We start from the raw sequence: 18,930 nt of genomic DNA, 5'->3' as shown, positions 1-18,930 counted from the left end.
AAATAAAGTTTATTATTATTATTAAAGTTAAGCACCAATAGTTATGTCAAGTCAATGGCAGTTGTAAGCATTGGCGCCTAAGTGCATCCTGAAGTGCACGTAATCTATAGTATTCTATAAGCAGAGTTGGGTATAATATATTACTAAATACAGTAATATACGAGTTCAAGGAATTCAATTGTAAAAAAATTGCTTAACAAAACTCCTAGTTTCCACTGTCTCCTTTGAAGTAGTCCCCTTGAGAATGTATACAGTGATCTCAGCATTTTTCCCATGAGTCCATGGAAGTCATCTTGGGTGAGTACCTTGAGGACCGCCTGTGATTCTGCCTGGATCTCATCAATCGTGTTAAAACAGCGCCCTTTCAGTTGTAATTTTATTTTGGGGAATAGGAAAAAAATCGCAGGGGACAAGGTCAGGCAAATAGGGAGGGTGCATAATCACTGTAATATTTCTGGAAGTCAGGAATTGAGTTTCAAACAGATAGAAACGCGATGGGCCTTCTGTTCACCGGTTAGCAGTCTTGGCACAAATTGTGCAGAAATGCATCTCATGTTCAATTCGTCCGACAAAATTTGTTGAGCTGTCCCGTATAACTGTCCTACTATCTCACAAATATCGTAGATAGTTTGCCTACGATCTGCAAGGATAGTCTCACAAACTTTTGCTATTGTTTCCGATGTGCTTATTGATGGTCGTCCAGAATGGTCATCGTAATGGACAGATGCACGTCCATCCTTGAAGCATTTGTACCAAAGAAAGGTTTTGCTTTAGCACATGGTATTATCTCCAAAAACTTCCTGGAGTATACGATAGGTTTCTGCAGCAGTTTTTTTAAAGTATGAAACAAAATTTGATGCAGATTCTTTGCTCGGTAAAATCTGTCATATTGAAAACCGCCGAGTCATTAAAACACAACCGTACAAAATCGCACAGAACAAAACAATGCAACCACTCAGCTGCACGCCCATTAGCACACTGATTCACAAAGCATACTGTTCACATTCCCCAAACTTTTGGGTAGCACTTCATATTACTGATAATATATTACTTTTCCAAGTAATACATTATTTTTCACAGTAACCTACCTGGTAACTGTAACAAATTCCGGTTTCCTAATGAAACTAGTGACTGCTTTATATTACCTTTGGAAAATAACGTACTCAACAGTAGTTACTCATACTTTTTAAAGTATTACCAGTGATATGTTGCTAGAAATGTTGCTTAAAGAAAAAGGAGACTGACTCTGTAATCTACACAACCTAAGAGGAGGGCTCGCTGTACAAAAACTCAGCTCAGAGAAATAAAACTCTGAAGAGGGAGAGGTAACCCCCTCTTGGGAAAAGAGTTTATCTTCCAATCATTGCTTAATCAATAGTAAAAGCGAGCCCAGCTCAAAGGTGTAAAAATGTGTTTCAACTGGGTATATATCTTAATTGCTTAATTGAAATACTGTATGCAATTAGGTCAAAAGAAATTTCTTGCATTCAGGTTGCCACTAATACTTTAAATGCACTTAGCTTAACTTGGTTGTAAAGCAAAGACTCATCAGGGTCCCGACGCGGCCCCGTTTCGGTGTCTGCTTCAGGAGACCCCGCCAGAAAAAAGATTTAATTCTGATAAAGAGTAACAATCATAACAGTGTTCAAAGGATATCGTGCAAAATGTAGAAGGAATTTCATTTCATTTTGTCCCTGCTGAAGTGGAAACATAGAAATATATTAAGAACATAAGAATAGCCTTACTGGGTCAGACCAATGGTCCATGAAGCCCAGTAGCCCCTCCTCACGGTAGCCAATCCAGGTCAGTAGTACCTGGCCAAAACCCAGTGCTACTGATCCAGGGCAAGCAGCGGCTTCCCTCCAATGTCTTTTTCAATAAAAGACTATGGACTTTTCCTTCAGGAAATTGTCCAAAGCTTTCTTAAAACCAGCTGCGCTATTTGCTCTTACCACAACCTCTGGCAATGCGTTCCAGAGCTTAACTATTCTCTGAGTGAAAAAATACTTCCTCCTATTGGTTTTTAAAGTATTTCACTGTAATTTCATTGAGTCTCCCCCTAGTCTTTGTAATTTTTGGTGAAGTGAAAAATCGATCCACTTGTACCCGTTCTACTCCACTCAGGATTTTGTAGTCTTCAATCATATCTCCCCTCAGCCGTCTCTTTTCCAAGCTGAAGAGCCCTAACCCGTTTTAGTCTTTCCTTGTACGAGAGGATTTCCACCCCCTTACTACTACTATTACTCCTTATACGTATTTCCTTTCATTTGACAATCGGCATGCTTTCCTCTCAGGTGATTTATTGACTAGTGTTCCCTGTTTTGTTACCTCCTTAGCAAAGACGATATGTTAAATTATAATAATAACCCATAAGTTGTAACTTATTAATATATTATCTGCCCATCTCCCTCTATAAGGTATGTGCCTACCTCAGAGATGTGCCCATGCCCTGCCCATACTCCATTCACCTTTATGCCCCTCTTGCACTTATGTTCTAAGTCATTTCGGTGCTTGCATTATAGAATAGCTCCAAGCACTTAGGTGAATGAATGCCAATTAGTGGCATCAATCCCACATGTAAGTTCTATAACATGCACAAAGAACTGACACATGTTTTTTTGTGCTAATTTATAGACATGCCCTTCATGTGTTTAGAAGTTAGGTGCTAGCACTTTTTGCTAGCCACATAACTGGTGTGTTAGTGTCTGTCACAGACGCATGTGTATGCGTGAGTCCTGCCCGTGTTCTGCTCACATGCAAGTCTTGCCAATTCGCAATATGTGGATGTTTGCAGAATAGCACTACAGCGGCATTTTGGCAGTTATGCACATTCATGTGTACATATATTAAAAAAAAAAAAAAAAATGCCATTATTCTAACAGATAGGGTCCAATATGCATCCGGTGGCATAGAGAAGATCTGCAGCCATCAAAGACTGGAAGGGATTCAGATACTATTCTGGCATCGGCTTCATTCGTATAATCTAAAACCGAATGCATCGTGCAATGGCAGACAGTAGCCTGGAAGTAATTAATTTTTCTTGAGACAGCATGACCATGACTAACATGAATTCAGCGCTAGTCAAAAGCAGAATGCATTTGGAAGGCAACTCCTTGCATTAAGAAATGATCTCATCTAGGCGCAGCAGCTGTGTTCCAATTCATACTTTCGTTTTTTAAACTTATTTCCTCTTCCAGCCAGTATTAAGCCATAGATCATATTTCATGATCTAATCATGGCTGGATGCAAAAAAGCATATCACACACAGATTTTTGAGATCACATTCCACTCTAAACATGGTCTGTCTCTTGATTGTCTAAATATATCTGCCAAATCTCTATTGGTGTGGTAAATTATCTTTTCCTCAATTAAATAAAGGATATGGGTCATTTCTAGGCAATAAGTGGAGAAATAGAAGGAACCATAAATGATCAGGTTAAATATATGGAAACTAGCAGGCAGGACTGCCAGAAGAGCTAACAAATCGATTCTGGAAGAGATTAAACCGGCTATATGACTTGAAGCCCAAATGAAGTTACAGTTGTCTTATTTGGGTCCCACCAGCAGAAGAGAAAGATCACTGGAGAAGGACATTATGTTTGGGAAGATCGAAGGAGCCAGGCAAAGAAGACAACCTGCAATCAGATGTTGAAAACAACCATGGGGATGACCCTGGAGGACTCTACCAAACTAGCATAAAACAATTTCTTTTTGGATCTTTAATTCATCAAGTTGCTAGGACCCGAACATGAGTCAATGGCACCTAACTAACCAGCAGGCATTGTGTCATTGCAAATATTCTTCACCGTATAGGGCCTGATTCTATAAATGGTGCCTAACTCCTAGGCATCATTGTTTGCGATTGTCAAACACCTGCTAGGCACCCAGCGGCGTAGAGAGGATGAGTGGCGCCCAGGGTGGTGGTGCCCTCCCCGCCCTCTTCTCCGTCCTCCCCACTCCTTCCCACCTCCCTGCTGCACGCGCCCCCCCCCCTTCCCTTCCACCCCAAACCTTTTTCATTTTCCAGGCGCGAGCAACCTCACGAACTTGCTATCCCTCTGTCGTCACTTCCTAGGTGCAGGGCCCGGAAGTGATGTCAGAGAGAGGCGCCATCATCGTGGACAGCAAGTTCATAATGCTGCTCGTGCAGGGAAAATTAAAGAGGTACAACGGAAGGGAAGGGGGGTCAAACAAGCAAACTTTACTTGAGTACAGATTTGGAAAATGAAATTCACTAAAGGCCTGTTGTACAAAGCCGCACTAGCAGCTGTAGCGCAGTAACGGCCCCGGCAGCCACTAGCGCAGCTTTGTAAAACAGGCCCTAAATGTGAAATCAAATAAGAAATATTAAGAAAATTACACTCATTATTTAGACCACTAATGAAGAGATCAGGAATTAGAAAAAGATCATAGAAGTTAAATAAATCTAAAGGACAGCCTTAGAAAACAATTTCTGACAGCCGGTTCGTTACACTATGGGCAACGTTATTTGACCGATAGTCACTCCCCCTTCCTCTTTAGCCACAATAAATTCTAATAGTTGTTTCGGTTCACAAAAAAGATAATTTTTCCCCTCTAATGAAATACATCATGTGGCAGGAAATTTCAAAACAAAGGATGCCTCCGAGGCTTGAAGCCTTGGCCTATATAACAGGAAACCTAGTCATGACCCTTTTCTAATTATATTTCAGTCACGACCCTTTATTTCTTTTTTCTCAGTGTGCAGATTTTCCCCTAACAAATGAAACCAGTTATGCACTTCCCCATTCTGCTTGAACTTTGGTTTATGTCTGACAGGCGAAACATGCCTGTCTTCTCCATCACAGTTATTAAAATGTATGCCGACTGTGAAAAATTGCAGAAATACTGGGAATCCAAATGGCAGATGAAATGTAATGTGGACAAGTTCAAAGTGACGCACATTGGGAAAAATAATCCAAATCATTGTAACCTGTCCCAGATTCTGTAAACATCGCTGTTAGCAGCTGCCTAAAAACAGCTGCCGATCATATGTCAATCACCCAGTGACGCCATTTGCAGAGTTTATCTATGTAGTTTTATATCCCGTCCTCCCCAGGAGCCCAGAACAGGTTACAGCGATACATTCACAATGTTTTCGAGGCATACGAATAAGGGTTCATTCACATTATATTGTCATAGGACTAAGGGTACATTCACGTTTTACTAGAGATATAGGTAAGGGATATAGCGGCTTATTCATAATATATTGGCAGCACAACATACTGTACTCGACATGTACTCAAATCTAGGCATATAGAGATGCAATCCTAGTGAATTGGAGGTGTTTGGTTAGAGTATTTTCTCCACATATTTGAGCCAAGGATTAGGTTGACAGTGGTGTATTCTCGCCCGAACTGGAGACATGGGCTAGTGGGAAATAAAAAGTGCCTACTTGGAAAGGTGCTAGCTCATTAAGGGTAAAGGAAATTTGGCCAAGCTAATGAAATGCAGTACAAATCACAACAGCGCTTTCCCTGAAGAAGCCTGGGTTATCCTGGTGAAACGGAGGCCACGTAGGGCTTGAAGAGCAGTGCTGGAGTTTCACTGTGACGTTTACCACACAAGATAAGTGCTATTTTTAAAGTTTTGCGCTATCTTTTTGCATTTAAACTAATTTATTATTGAAAATTTTTTCTGCATTTTGCACTTTTCACATTAAGTATCACATGGGGTTTTGACCAGTGATTGAGACATGACCTGCTTCCACTTACTAACTTAAAGCAGCATTGTGGCTTTTTAAAGGTCCCTGAGGTCTTTTCATCCCCTGATAGATTGAAGTGGTATGAATCATCTTATGGGTGTGTGTGCATGTTGCACTTTTTGTGAATATACAACTTGAAGTTGCATTTTCTTGATTTGTTTCAAACAATAATGAATGCCACAGCCTTTCTCATAAAAGTCTGAGTATTTCAGATTCTCTCCCATCTGTCAATTGCTATGGAATGCCAAATCCCAAGAGCAAGTCTTGCTAACTGCTTAGACAAAGCAATCTTGACCCTCACGGGACCCATTATTCCATCTACATTTCAAAATCGGTGGCAGGATACATCTGCTGCTGAGTCAGCTCTGCCCAATGGCCTATTAATCATAAATCACTACTCCCTAGAGGGAAGAGATGAAGGGAGTACTGGATAATTAAATCAACTCAAGACATCTCAGCTCCACATTTATGGGACAATTTCAAAGTCTCAAAATTACAAAGAAGCAGAATAAAATACGCAAAAATATCAACAAAGAAAAATCAACTGTTGTAAAAATGAACTGAAGGCAGCACAGCCTAAAACATATAAATATTAAGCATTAAAAGGTAAAATTTGAAAAAAAAGGAAATATTTAAGCCTCAGAGTCCAATTCTTCATTCATACCTTTTTATAAAATTTATAGCAGCAGGAGGGAGGGGGCTGGGTGCAGAACCTGACAGAGGAGGGAAGGAAGGGGCTGGGTGCAGTGCCTGGCAGGGATAGAGGTAAGGGAGCTGGGTGCAGTGCCTGGAAGGGAAGGGGCTGGGTACAGATTCTTACAGAGGAGGGGGGAAGGGGCTGGGTACATTTTATTTTATTTTTATTTTTCCTCTAACTCTACTTTTCACTTCTCTATTACCCTCCAGGTACTTTAGTTAGATTGTGAGCCTTTGGGACAGTAAGGGAATTTTTCAAGTACCTTTCTTATTTCTAATCTTAATGTATATTTTCTGTAAACCGCTTAGAACCCAACGGATGTAGCGGTATATAAGAAATAAATTACATTACATTACATTACATTACACTAGTAGGACCAACCTCAGTCACTGGGTATATATTTCCTCATCGTATATTTAATGGATTTCAAAAACATTTCTCTACCTTGGAGAGGGTGAACAACCTGTCTTTATCTAAGTCTATTCCCTTCATTATCATGAATGTTTTGATCATGTCCTCTCTCAGTCTCCTCTTTTCAAGGAAGAAGAGGCCCAGTTTCTCTAATCTCTCACTGTACGGCAACCCCTCCAGCCCCTTAACCATTTTAGTCGCTCTTCTCTGGACCTTTTTGAGAAGTACTGTATCCCTCTTCATGTACGGTGACCAGTGCTGGACGCAGTATTCTAGGTGGGGGTGTACCATGGCCCAGTACAGCGGCATGATAACCTTCTCCGATCTGTTTGTGATCCCCTTATTAAACATTCCTAGCATTCTATTTGCCCTTTTTGCCATTGCCATGCATTGCGCGGATGGCATCATTGGCAAGTCTCTTTCCTGGAGGGGGGGGGGGGGCCCTCCGAGTACTGCACCGGGCATTCTTTATTTGTATATATGATTTTTGTTACCGACATGCATCACCTTACACTTATCCAAATTAAACCTCATTTACCATGTCATGGCCCATTCCTTGAGTGTGTTTATGTCACGTTGCAGGTCTTCGCAATCTTTCTGTGTCTTCACTACTCTGAATAACTTCGTATCATCTGCAAATTTAATCACCTCACTCGTCGTACCAATTTCCAGGTCATTTATAGATATGTTGAAGAGCACAGTTCCAAGCACCGAACCCTGTGGCACTCCACTCATGACGCTTTTCTAGTCCGAGTATTGTCCATTTACCCCCACTCTCTGTTTCATATCCGCCAGTCAGTTTTTAATTCACATGAGTATTTCACCCTCGATTCCCTGGCTCGCAATTTTTTGAAGTAGTTGTTCATGCGGGACCTTGGCGAACGCCTTCTGAAAATCCAGATAGACAAAGGTGACCCGGTCAACACTGTATATCTGTATATCTGCCGACCCCAGAACAATTCAAAATACAAATATTTCCAAAAATTGTTTCAAACTAAAGAATAATACTGAAAAACAAAACTTGTCTAATTTGTTCAATGTAAAGAAGGATCAGCAGAAAAACAATCAATTTCAATGCACTTATCTTGACAATAAATTTTTTATAACTCGAGATACTCTGATAATGGCTATGTGGCAGCATGGCTGATGGGCAGGCATGGATCCTTCACTGACACAGGCACAACGTGTAATTAAACCCTGGAATTCGTTATTAGAGAATGTGGTGAAATCAGCTGAGCCGGGTTTAATAAAGGTTTGGATAAATTCCTAAAAGGGAAGTCTATAGGGCATTATTGAGATGGCTTGGGGAAAAACACTGCTTATTCCTAGGATAAGCAGCATAAAATCTGTTTTATTACATGGGATCTAGCTAGGGTTGACCACTGTTGGAAAAGGGATACTGGGCTTGATGGACCTTTGGTCTGTCCCAGTGTGGCAATTTTTATGTTCTTAATGTAGTGTAAGTCAAAAAGAAAAGTTTTATTACTGAACCAGCAATCAAAATAGCACAGCCTGTTATTGTCACATGAGCAACAACCACAAGGACAATTATTTCCTCATCTCTTAACAGTTCTATCTTGTCAGGCTTTCTCGGCACAATTCATTACTCATACATATATCCAAGCCTAGCTCCAGCTGGGATAAGCAGGACCTGGGTCTTCACAGATAAATAATGGTAGTCTTTTACCTTTGCGGCCTTCTGTTTCTTATCATGCAATCCCTGGGCATCAGACATAAGAGAGATCTCAAAGATTTTGCCTGTACACTGAGCAATGAAGATCTTAAGCTCTTTAAAAGACAGGATAAAACAACTACAGTATGGGGGCTGGGGGGATTATGTGTAGCTCAGTTACATGATTACCAGATAAAAATTCACACATAAAAATAACAGCAACAAACTGCTTTTCATAAAATAACAGTTGTTACTCATGATTAATTTCCAGCATGTTTATAGACATATTTTGAGAATAAAAAAAGGTTTGTTCTAAGGAAGAGAATTATGTAGAACAAAGTTTTATTAAAAGAAATGTATAAACCATTTTCAATTTTAAAAATAAATAAATAAGCTAGAAATTTCTATTTTTTTAAACTCTTGCAACAGCAAAAAAATATGGTGTTATTAAAAAAAAATAAAATTTAGAAGGTATCTTGACAGTGTGGGGGTAAAGAAAGGAGTGCAATAATGTTTTTATGGCTCCATTGTGGGTAGTTTTTCCTAATGTTTCGTTGGAGTTTTGTCTTATTTAATTTCCATTTTTCTCTCCACAATGTGGACTTCTGAACCTATTTTAATACTCTTTTAGCAAGAAAGTGAGTTCTTGTTATGAGTTGTATACATTTAAAAATTGATTTTAAAAAAATCAAGAAATGATCTACTAACCTATCAAACTTTTGCAAATAGTTCTTTGTGTAGTAAATGCTACTATAGCACACATAGATCCAAATTCTATATATGTTGCCTGAAAAATTGGCGCCAAAACTTTCTGCACAGCACTATTCCATAAACTGCCTCTGGAGTTAGGCACATTTGATAGATTACTAGTCTTTAAGCTTGTTACATTAATGGGTGCTAGAATAGATGTGTGTGCCTGTCTTTCTTTCTTTCTCTCTCTCTCCTTGGCCACTGTCTGTCTTTCTTTTTCTCTCTCTCCTTGGCTGCTGTCTGTCTTTCTTTCTGTCTCTCTCTTTCCTCGGCTGTCCACCACTACCCTTTGCCTGTTCCCCCTGTCCAGCAGCAGCCCTTCTCCCTTTGTTTTACCTCCCCCCCTGTCCAGCAGCACCCCTTCCCTGCTCCCCCTGTCCAGCAGCAGCCCTTCTCCCTTCGTTTTACCTCCCCCCTGTCCAGCAGCACCTCTTCCCTGCTCCCCCCTGTCCAGCAGTAGGCCTTCTCCCTTCCTTTTACCTCCCCCCCTGTCCAGCAGCACTTCTTCCCTGCTCCCCCTGTCCAGCAGTAGGCCTTCTCCCTTCCTTTTACCTCCCCCCATCCAGCAGCACCCGTTCCCTGCTCCCCCTGTCCATAAGCAGCCCTTCTCCTTTCATTTTACCTCCCCCCCATTCCAGCAGCACCTCTTCCCTGCTCCACCTGTCCAGCAGTAGGTCTTCTCCCTTCCTTTTACCTCCCCCCCTGTCCAGCTGCTCCCCTTACCTGATCCACCTGTCCAGTACTACCCCTTCTCCTTTCCCTTTTCCCCCTGTCCAGCATCCGCTACCCAGATAGCCTCGGGGCTTTTGCTAGGCTGGCCCACCTTGCATTATCGAACTGGACTAGCCTAGCAAATGCCCCACGGCTGCTGCGTTTGCTGGTCTGGGGTTGAGAAGAGGTGTCCCGGCAGCGCAGGAGTCATAACGCCATCGCCGCTGAACTCATGCCTCAAGCTGCACATGCCTCAAGCTGTCCCAAGCGCCGCAAGCTGCCACATGTGCCGGAAATCAAATTCTGCACAGAGTCAGATCTCACAGACTCAGGGATCACTAATTTTCTACTGCGCATGTGCAGTAAGGGTTTTATTATTAAGGATGAATAGCACTCATCCGTGTGACTACCATTTAGGCACAGCTTTTAAGCCAATGAAAACCAATGAAAACCATGGATATTCTATAACAGTGTGTATAACTTTTAGAAATGTCCATGGCCTGCCTTTGCCCCTCCCCTGTCCACACCCCTTTTGAGATCCACACAGTGGAATTTACATGTACCACTATATTGAATATGCTTAGAAAGTTGTGTGTGTAAATTCTAATTAGTGCCAATTATTGCTTGTTAATTGGCAATTATCAGCACTTATTGGTTTGTTAACCAATTAAGTTGTATGCACAAATTGGCAATGTGCACAGATTCATGCCTGCAACTTTGGTCACAGTATATAGAATCTGGGGGATTATTTGTAATATGCTAGTCATACATTATTTGGATTAATTTGCATGGATATTTATAGTATCACTTGTGTGTAGCATCCTGATATAAATTTGTATTCAACTTTATTATTAATGAGTTGTTGAGATGCAAAATAAATTTCACTAAAACATTACGTGACTCTTTTAGTAAGTTTTGGTAAGCACTATAACATTTGCACAACAGGGCAAAAAGCACTACCTCGGGGCAAGCTCAGGCATCTTGTGGTAGTTTTGGGATTGGCACAAACTTCCCACATGCTAAAAAACGTAATTTTTGTTTTTAGTGTTGCGGTGTTTCTGGGGGTGGAGAGTACACATGTACTGCACCAATTGGTTAGCGAAGCTACACCACCACATGCAAACCGATTAACACATGATTAGCACATGACCCTTTACTGCCTAGAAAGTTGGTGTTGGTAGGTGCTGATGCGCAAATGGCCATGCGTTAATGGGTAATTAGTGCATGGCCATTAATAGGGAAAATGGCAATTGGAGCCATTTTACCATTGTGCTACAAGAGAGTGCATGAGAAAGTCCTATGGTAGGAATAATGCTGCCCTTTTAAGCGTAGCTTATTAGAAGGGCCTCTATGTTGTGTAAAACAGGAAGGTATACAAATCTGCTTGATCCATACCCATTTATCTTCAGTTATCTTTCCCCTCCTTTCCAAAGGTTTCCTGCTATTCAGCACCATGGTCAGTTCCTGTGGCAGGCAGATGGACAAGTGGACAGCCACACAACTCAGAATATGTAACTTCAAATTTTTGCAATACACTAGAATAACTAGAACACTGAAAAAGAAATAATATTAACTCCAAATAACAGAAATACGAGAATAATGATGAACATTTAAATGAATTACCAGTTTTAATTAAAAAAAACATCAAAAGTGAAAGTTAACCATGCATTTGTGATTGCCATATGGTATATAGCATTAAATATTTAGAATCTTCCAAGGAGCAGCAGTTGTAAAAACATTTTTTCCTTGGATATTCAGAATAAGCAAGCATCTTTTGTTATTAATCTAGATAAAGATATGTAGAGGGTATAAGAATTGGCACCACCATAGATGGTCTTGTGGGTAGTAATTTTATATCAGAATGACCTTTGTCTATTACACCTGTTTTCTCCACTTTAAACCTTTTTACTCACTCATAAACCTTTTGTTGATCCATGGTGCTATGTCCATACTGAGTCAACATCCGATGGTGAATTTCCCCAGGTTTCACTCCCTCTGCCCAAAGAAAGCGTACTGCTGCATGTTGTTCTTCGATGGTGCAATCTTGCAATGGAGCATCCATGTTTATGACCTCATGGCTGCCACATGACTAAAGGCTGAGCACTGCACTGTGCATGGACAAATTATCCAACAGGCAATGTACGAGTATATATGTTCCGATTATTGCATATTTTAACAATTGCCTTTAATTTTTTTATTCACCCTCATTTCTCCCTCCATCATTCTTGGTGATTTCAACATTCATGCTGACAACCCCTCCGGCTCTTGTGGTTCTAGGCTTCTAGCTCTAACATCCTCATTCAATCTTTAACTGTGTTCCACCACCCCTACCAACCAGAACAACCACTGCCTTGACCTTATCTTCTTCTATAACTACTCTATCACACATTTCTCCACTGCATCCCTTCCCTCCCCCCCTACACACACATTCCCAGCCGATCATTACCTGTACATGCAAATCATATGATCAAATATATTTTTATTTTTTTTCCACGAAGGGTATGTGTTTGGAGGCAAAGAGTGGGTGTTTCTGCACTAATGAATTAGCACAGCTCCATTACCATACGCTAACTGATTAGCACAGAATTACTACTTAAACCCTTACCACCTACAAACAGTTGTTAAGGGCTCAGATGTATTTTACTGACCACGTGCTAAAGGCAGCATTAGTACAGGTATACCAATATATCAAACAAAACAAAAAATGTGTTACCAATATATCAAAAAATCCCACTAAAAGGTACCAGTGATATATCCCCTTATGGAGGTAGGAAAAGCCTCAGAAAAGGGGAGTGTATTTATGGATAGTATCTTCCTTTCTGCCAAAGGTGCTGTTGGCATTCCATCTTAATCAGACTTGAACTCCAGACTCTGTCCCTTCTATCTTACTATGTAATATGCTTGGAACAAGCTGCCTGAATCCCTACAATGGGCTCAGTCTCTGGCAGTGTTCAAGGCCCAGTTAAAAGCTCACCACTTTGAGAGTGCTTTCAACTCCTAACTCCTCTCCCCTTGGGTTCTGTATTCCCAACCTTATATGTCATGTCTGTTCAAGTTAGATTGTAAGCTCTTCTGAGCAGAAACCACCTATAAATGTCAAAATGTACAGCGCTGTATACACCTTTCAGCACTATATAAGCTTTTGACACGGTTCCTCATAGAAGGCTGTTGAACAAACTAGCTGAAGTTAGGGCCCAAAGTGGTGAACTGGATTAGAAACTGGTTGACGAACAGACGCCAGACGATGATGGTTAATGGAATTCGCTCAGAGGAAGGAAAGGTGAGTAGTGGAGTCCCTCAAGGATTGGTGCTGGGGCCAATCTTGTTCAATAAGTTTGTGAGCGACATTGCCAAAGGATTAGAAGGAAAGGTTTGTCTTTTCGCAGATGATACCAAGATTTGTAACAAAGTAAACACCAAGGAGGGAGTGGAAAACATGAAAAAGGACCTGCAAAAGTTAGAGGAATGGTCTAATATCTGGCAATTAAAATTCAGTGCAAAGAAGTGCAGAGTAATGCATTTGGGGATTAGAAATCAGATGGAGCTGTATTTGCTGGGAGGTGAGAGGTTGATATGCACAAATGGGGAGAGGGACATTGGGGTGATAGTGTCTGAAGATCTAAAATCAAAGAAACAGTGTGAAAAAGCAGTGGCTGTTGCCAGAAGGTTGCTAGGCTGTATAAAGAGAGGCATGACCAGTAGAAGAAAGAAGGTGTTGATGCCCCTGTACAGATCAATGTTGAGGCCTCACTTGCAGTATTGTGTTCAATTTTGAAGACCATATCTGGCAAAGGACGTAAGAAAACATGAAGCAGTTCAGAGAAAGATGACAAAAATATAGGAAGTTTGTGCCAAAAGATGTATGAAGAGAGACTGGAAGCCCTGAATATGTATACCCTAGAGCAGGGGTCCCCAACCCCCGGGCAATGACCCACTAGTGGTCCACGGCCATCTGACAGCCAGGCCGCGAGAGAACTGCCGGCAATGGGCATCTCTTCCCCTCATCTTGCCATCTTCCTCTCTTTCCCTCAACTTCGTGGGTGCGCTTCAGAGTTTTCTGTTTCTGAATGTATGGATGCGGCAACATTCTCACAAGTCCCGCGTGACTGACCCAAAGTTTCTCCTCTGGTGCACTTCCTATTTCTGCCTGGGCGGCTTGCATCAGAGGAGAAGCTTTGGGGCAGTCGCACGGGACTTGTGAAAATGTTGCCACGCCCGGACACTCAGAAACAGAAAACTCTGAAGAGCACCCGCGAAGGTGAGAGGAAGGGAGAAATGTGGCCCGATGAGGGGATGAGGCTCAGTGGCACTGAAGAGAAGTGAAGGGAGAAGGGGGAAGGGTAACAGACGCTGAAAGGGAGAGAGAGGAGAGCAGACTCTGAAGAGAAGTGGAGAGGGAGGAGCAGATGCTGGATGGAAGTGGGGAGGGGAGAAGATGTTGGTTGGAAGGGGAGAGAAAGAGAGGGGAGCAGATGCTGAAAGTGGAAAGATTGGGAACAGATGCTAGAAGGAAGAGGGGAGGAGAGAAAGAGGAGCAGATGCTGGATGGGAGAGGAAGGAGAGAAGGGAACAGACACTGGATGGGAGAGGATAGAGAGGGGAGCAGACTCAAAGGAAGTGGAGAGGAGAGGGTGAGCGAATACTGGATGGAATGAGGGGATAAAGAAAGAGCACATGCTGGATTGAGAGAAGAGGATAGATTTAGTGAGATACTGGAAGGGGTGAGGGAAAGAAGTGGCAAGCTGTAGGTAGACACAATGAAAGGGAAATTGGGGACTGGAAAGTAAATAGACAAGAGGTAGAAAACAAATTGAGAATGAAGAGTAGAAAAGAAAAGGAAGGGAGAGGAGAGAGAGATATTGGAGCATTGGGGGAGAGGAAGGGGGAGGAGACAGATACTAGATCTGAAGGGAGGAAAGGAGGAGAGAGATGCTAAAAACTACCTGGGGGAGGGAACAAGAGATGGAAGGGAAGAAGACAGAAATGTCAGGACCATGGGGGGAGCAGAGGGAAGAAGATAGGTGCCAGAATAATTGGGGTGGAGGGAGAGACAGTTTCTGGTAGAGGCATAGAAATAAAGCAGATGCCATATGGAAGAGACATGAGAGAAGATAGACAGGGGATGGAAGGAAGAGAATGACAAGAAGATGAGAAAAGCAGAAACAACAAAGGTAGACATTTCTATTTCTTTCTTTTTTTGCTAGAAATATAATGTATATTGTATATAAAACTGCTCTAAGAACCCGCCCCAAATCCCCCCCCACCGGTCCCTGGAAAAATTTGCTTCTATAAAAGTGGTCCTTGGTGTCAAAAAGGTTGGAGACCACTGCCCTAAAGGAAAAGAGGGAGAGGGGAGATATGATTCAGACATTTAAATACTTGAAAGGTATTAACGTAGAACAAAATATTTTCCAGAGAAAGGAAAATGGTAAAACCAGATGGTATAATTTGAGGTTAAGGGGTGGTAGACTAATGTTAGGAAATTTTTTTTTTTACAAAGAGGGTGGTTGATGCATGGAATGTGCTTCTGAGGGAGGTGATGGAGAAGAAAACGGTGACAGAGTTCAAACAAGTGTGAGATGAACACAGAGGATCTCTAATCAGAAAATAATGGGTATACAGTATATTGAAGGAACTAAGGTCAGTACTGGGCAGACTTGTACAGTCTGTGTCCCATATATAAGATTTTATGTATGTGCTATGGAAACCGCATAGTTGTATGCGGTATGTAAATTTTTAAATAAATATATGACCATTCAGTTGAGGACAGGCTACGGAGGGCTTTGATGGCCGTGATGGTTTAGATTGGCTGGAGTAGATAGAACCTAAGCACACTACCGGGCAGGGCTCTGGGTTTCTGGCCCAGAAATATCTAAGAAAAAAGGGCCATTTAAATTAAATGATTAAATTTATAGAGTGTCTACGGTTGGGCAGACTGGATGGACCATTTGGGCCTTTATCTGCCATCATTTACTATGTTACTATAAGTGATAAGTAGTAGTAGAGTCTACCTGCCTGCATTCCAGGCTACAGGTGTAAAGAAAAAGGACAAAGTTTTGGCGTGATTGGACGTAAGGAGAATTCTTCTCAGCTATCTCAAAGTGACAAATGATTTTTGTCTCTCAGATCGTCTTTTTGTGCTCACCAGTCCTGGCAGACTGGGAAAGACAGCTTCTAAAGCCTCTATTTTCAGATGGATCTGCATGACTGCTTCATCTGAATACATTTTCTGTGGTAAACAGATCCCAGTCTCCTTGAAGGCATATTCAACCAGAAGTGTTTTTTCTTGAAGGGCAGAATCATAGGTGGTTCACCTGAAGAGATTTGTAGGGCATTTACATGGTCCATTCTCCATACTTTCACAAAGTTTTACAGAGTGGACATGACAGCACAAATGGACACCACATTTGGGTCCTCAGTGCTAGAAGCAGGCTCATCTGCCCTACCCTAGACTCAGGGACAGCTTTAATACATTCCACTGGTCAAGATTCAAGTTTATTTTGCACTGGAAGGAAAGATTAGGTTCTTACTGTGATAATCTTCTTTCCAGTATAAAGAGACATGAGTCTTGACGCCCTACATGTTAGTTGTCAATTAAGCCTACTTTCTGTCTCAGTCATGTTTGTGTGTCTCCAAATGCTTGTCTTGGAGCAGCCAAGAGAGTATGAAGATCATTGTTATCTGACTGTCAATCAAGTGTAATAAGTAATGCAATATCTTACTATGGCAATGTCTGAGGGAGAGCCTATTCCAAGGGAGAGAGATGCTGAGCAGAAGACCTGAGAGAAGTACATTGCAGTAGTCTAAGAAAGAAGTGGTGAGAGCATGGATAATGGTTTTAGTAGTGTACACGGAGAAGAGAGGTCAGATTTTGGTAATATTATAGAGGAAGAAGCAACGGGCTTTAGCAGTTTGTTGGATCTGAGCAGAGGAGAGTCAAAGATGACTCCAAGGTTGCGAGCAGATAAGACAGAGAGGATGAGAGTGTTGTCCACAAAAATAGAGAAGGGGGGATGGGGAAATGGATTTAGATGGAAAGATAAGATGCTGGGTCTTAGCCATATTCAGTTTTAGGTGGCGGTGAGACATCCAGGCTGCTAAGTCATACAGGCAGGCAAAGACACAGGCCTGGATTCCTGTAGAGATATCTGGTGTGGAGAGGTACATCTTGGAGTTATCAGCATAGAGATGATACCAAAAACCATGGGAGGAGATCAGTGTACTGAGGGAATGGGTATAGAGGAAGAAAAGTCTCTTTATACTGGAAAAAGGATTATCGAGGTAAGAACCTAATCTTCCCTAAGAAGATGATAGATATCTATCACCGAATTAATTTTTAATTTTTATTTCAATTATGAGCTTGTTAAAGCCTATAATTGAAGCCAAATTACTAATTAAGTTATGCATCTTTTTTATGTGCCTCTTATAGAATTTGCCTTTTAGTCATTCATTCTCCCCCACCAAGGCAGCCTAATGTATTCTAATTTTTAGTTAAGTTTTAAAATAATCTTGGAGCTCAACCAAGATGGCGGCTGGTAGCTTGTGCTGAGATGCCATGGACCTGCTGGGGAGTAATTTACCATACCGTTTCGATGGTGAAGAGGAAATCTAAGTCCTGGGTTTTCCCTGAGGAACTTGTGGTTTCAGCAGGCCTGATGGCGCCTTTCTCGAGCGCAGAGCTCAAAACGGCAGATCCAGAGCATTCCACGGCTGTGGGAGGCACACAAGCTGAAGCGTCAGCACTCTCTTTTGAGGGTGCATCTTTATCTCTGGAGGAGTGGAGTCCTATTAGTCGCCCTGGGGCGCTAGAGGGGAAGTTGGAGGAGGAAACGCTCCGGAGCATTCTCTTTCCCGATCAGAAGAGTGCGGTGGTTGACTCTGCAGGGGGGCAGAGAAGCCAAGACAGCCATCGGAGCACTCGGAGGAATTGAAGCAGCAGATCCCCGAAGATTTTCTTAAGCTGAATTCTGCTCCTGTTGAGGTTACAGGTACTTTGTCTCCACCAGAGGGTCTTGGAATAGAGCTTGTACCCATGCAAAGACCTAAGGTTTTTAATATGGAAACACTTTGGGATGCAATATCTAACTTACAATTCTCTTTGGGGACCCAAATGCAGCAACTTACAGCATGTTACACAACGGTTGTTTCAGAAAATTTGGATTTAAAAATAGACTATCTAGTCTGGAAAATAAAATGGATGGACATGAGACCAGAGTAAAAACTGTAGAATCCAAGGCCTTAACTTGGGTTAAGGATAGTGGGAATCTTAATTTCAAAGTAGAATTACTGGAGAACATGACCAGGAGCTGTAATCTTCGGATTATAAACTTTCCAAAACAACCACTTTATATCAGCACATGATACATTTAAGAAATATTTGTTTGAAGTTTTGAAAGTTCCTGAACCCTCATATCCGCCTCTCTCAAAAATGTATTATTTATCAAGTAGAGTTAAGGCTCACAATCCAAATCAGCAGAATTTATCTGCTGATAGTTTGTATCTAACAAATTTCTTAGAGAGATCAGATAATGAGGCACCGGCAACTGCCGGGGACAGGGAATGGATGCTTAAGCTGTTTTTTAAATATAAAGATACCCCATTTATGTCAAAAATAGTGAGAATGTATCCAGATGTGTCACGATCTACCCAAAAGAGAAGAAAACAGTTTCTTATTTTAAGACCCCAGGCCTTGCGGTTGGGTGCGACGTTCATTCTAAGATACCTCTGTAAATGTGTGATGGTCTATCAGGGGAATAGATATGTCTTTTCTGAACCTCAACAGTTGTCAAAGTTTATTTCTGCCAAAGAGCAAAGTGTAGTTACTTCGTGAGATCTGCTACTTCAACATTAGCTCAATGAAGTTAAGTTTCAGAGCCCACCCAGCCCCATCTTTATTTTCCTTTGTACATATTATTGAGTGAAATATTTCAGTTAAATTCACAGCTTTAGCCTCTTATATTGAGGACT

The sequence above is a fragment of the Geotrypetes seraphini genome, chromosome 3, assembly GCF_902459505.1.
Source record: "Geotrypetes seraphini chromosome 3, aGeoSer1.1, whole genome shotgun sequence".
NCBI classification, from domain to species: Eukaryota; Metazoa; Chordata; class Amphibia; order Gymnophiona; family Dermophiidae; genus Geotrypetes; species Geotrypetes seraphini.
Note: the sequence above shows the minus strand (reverse complement) of the source record.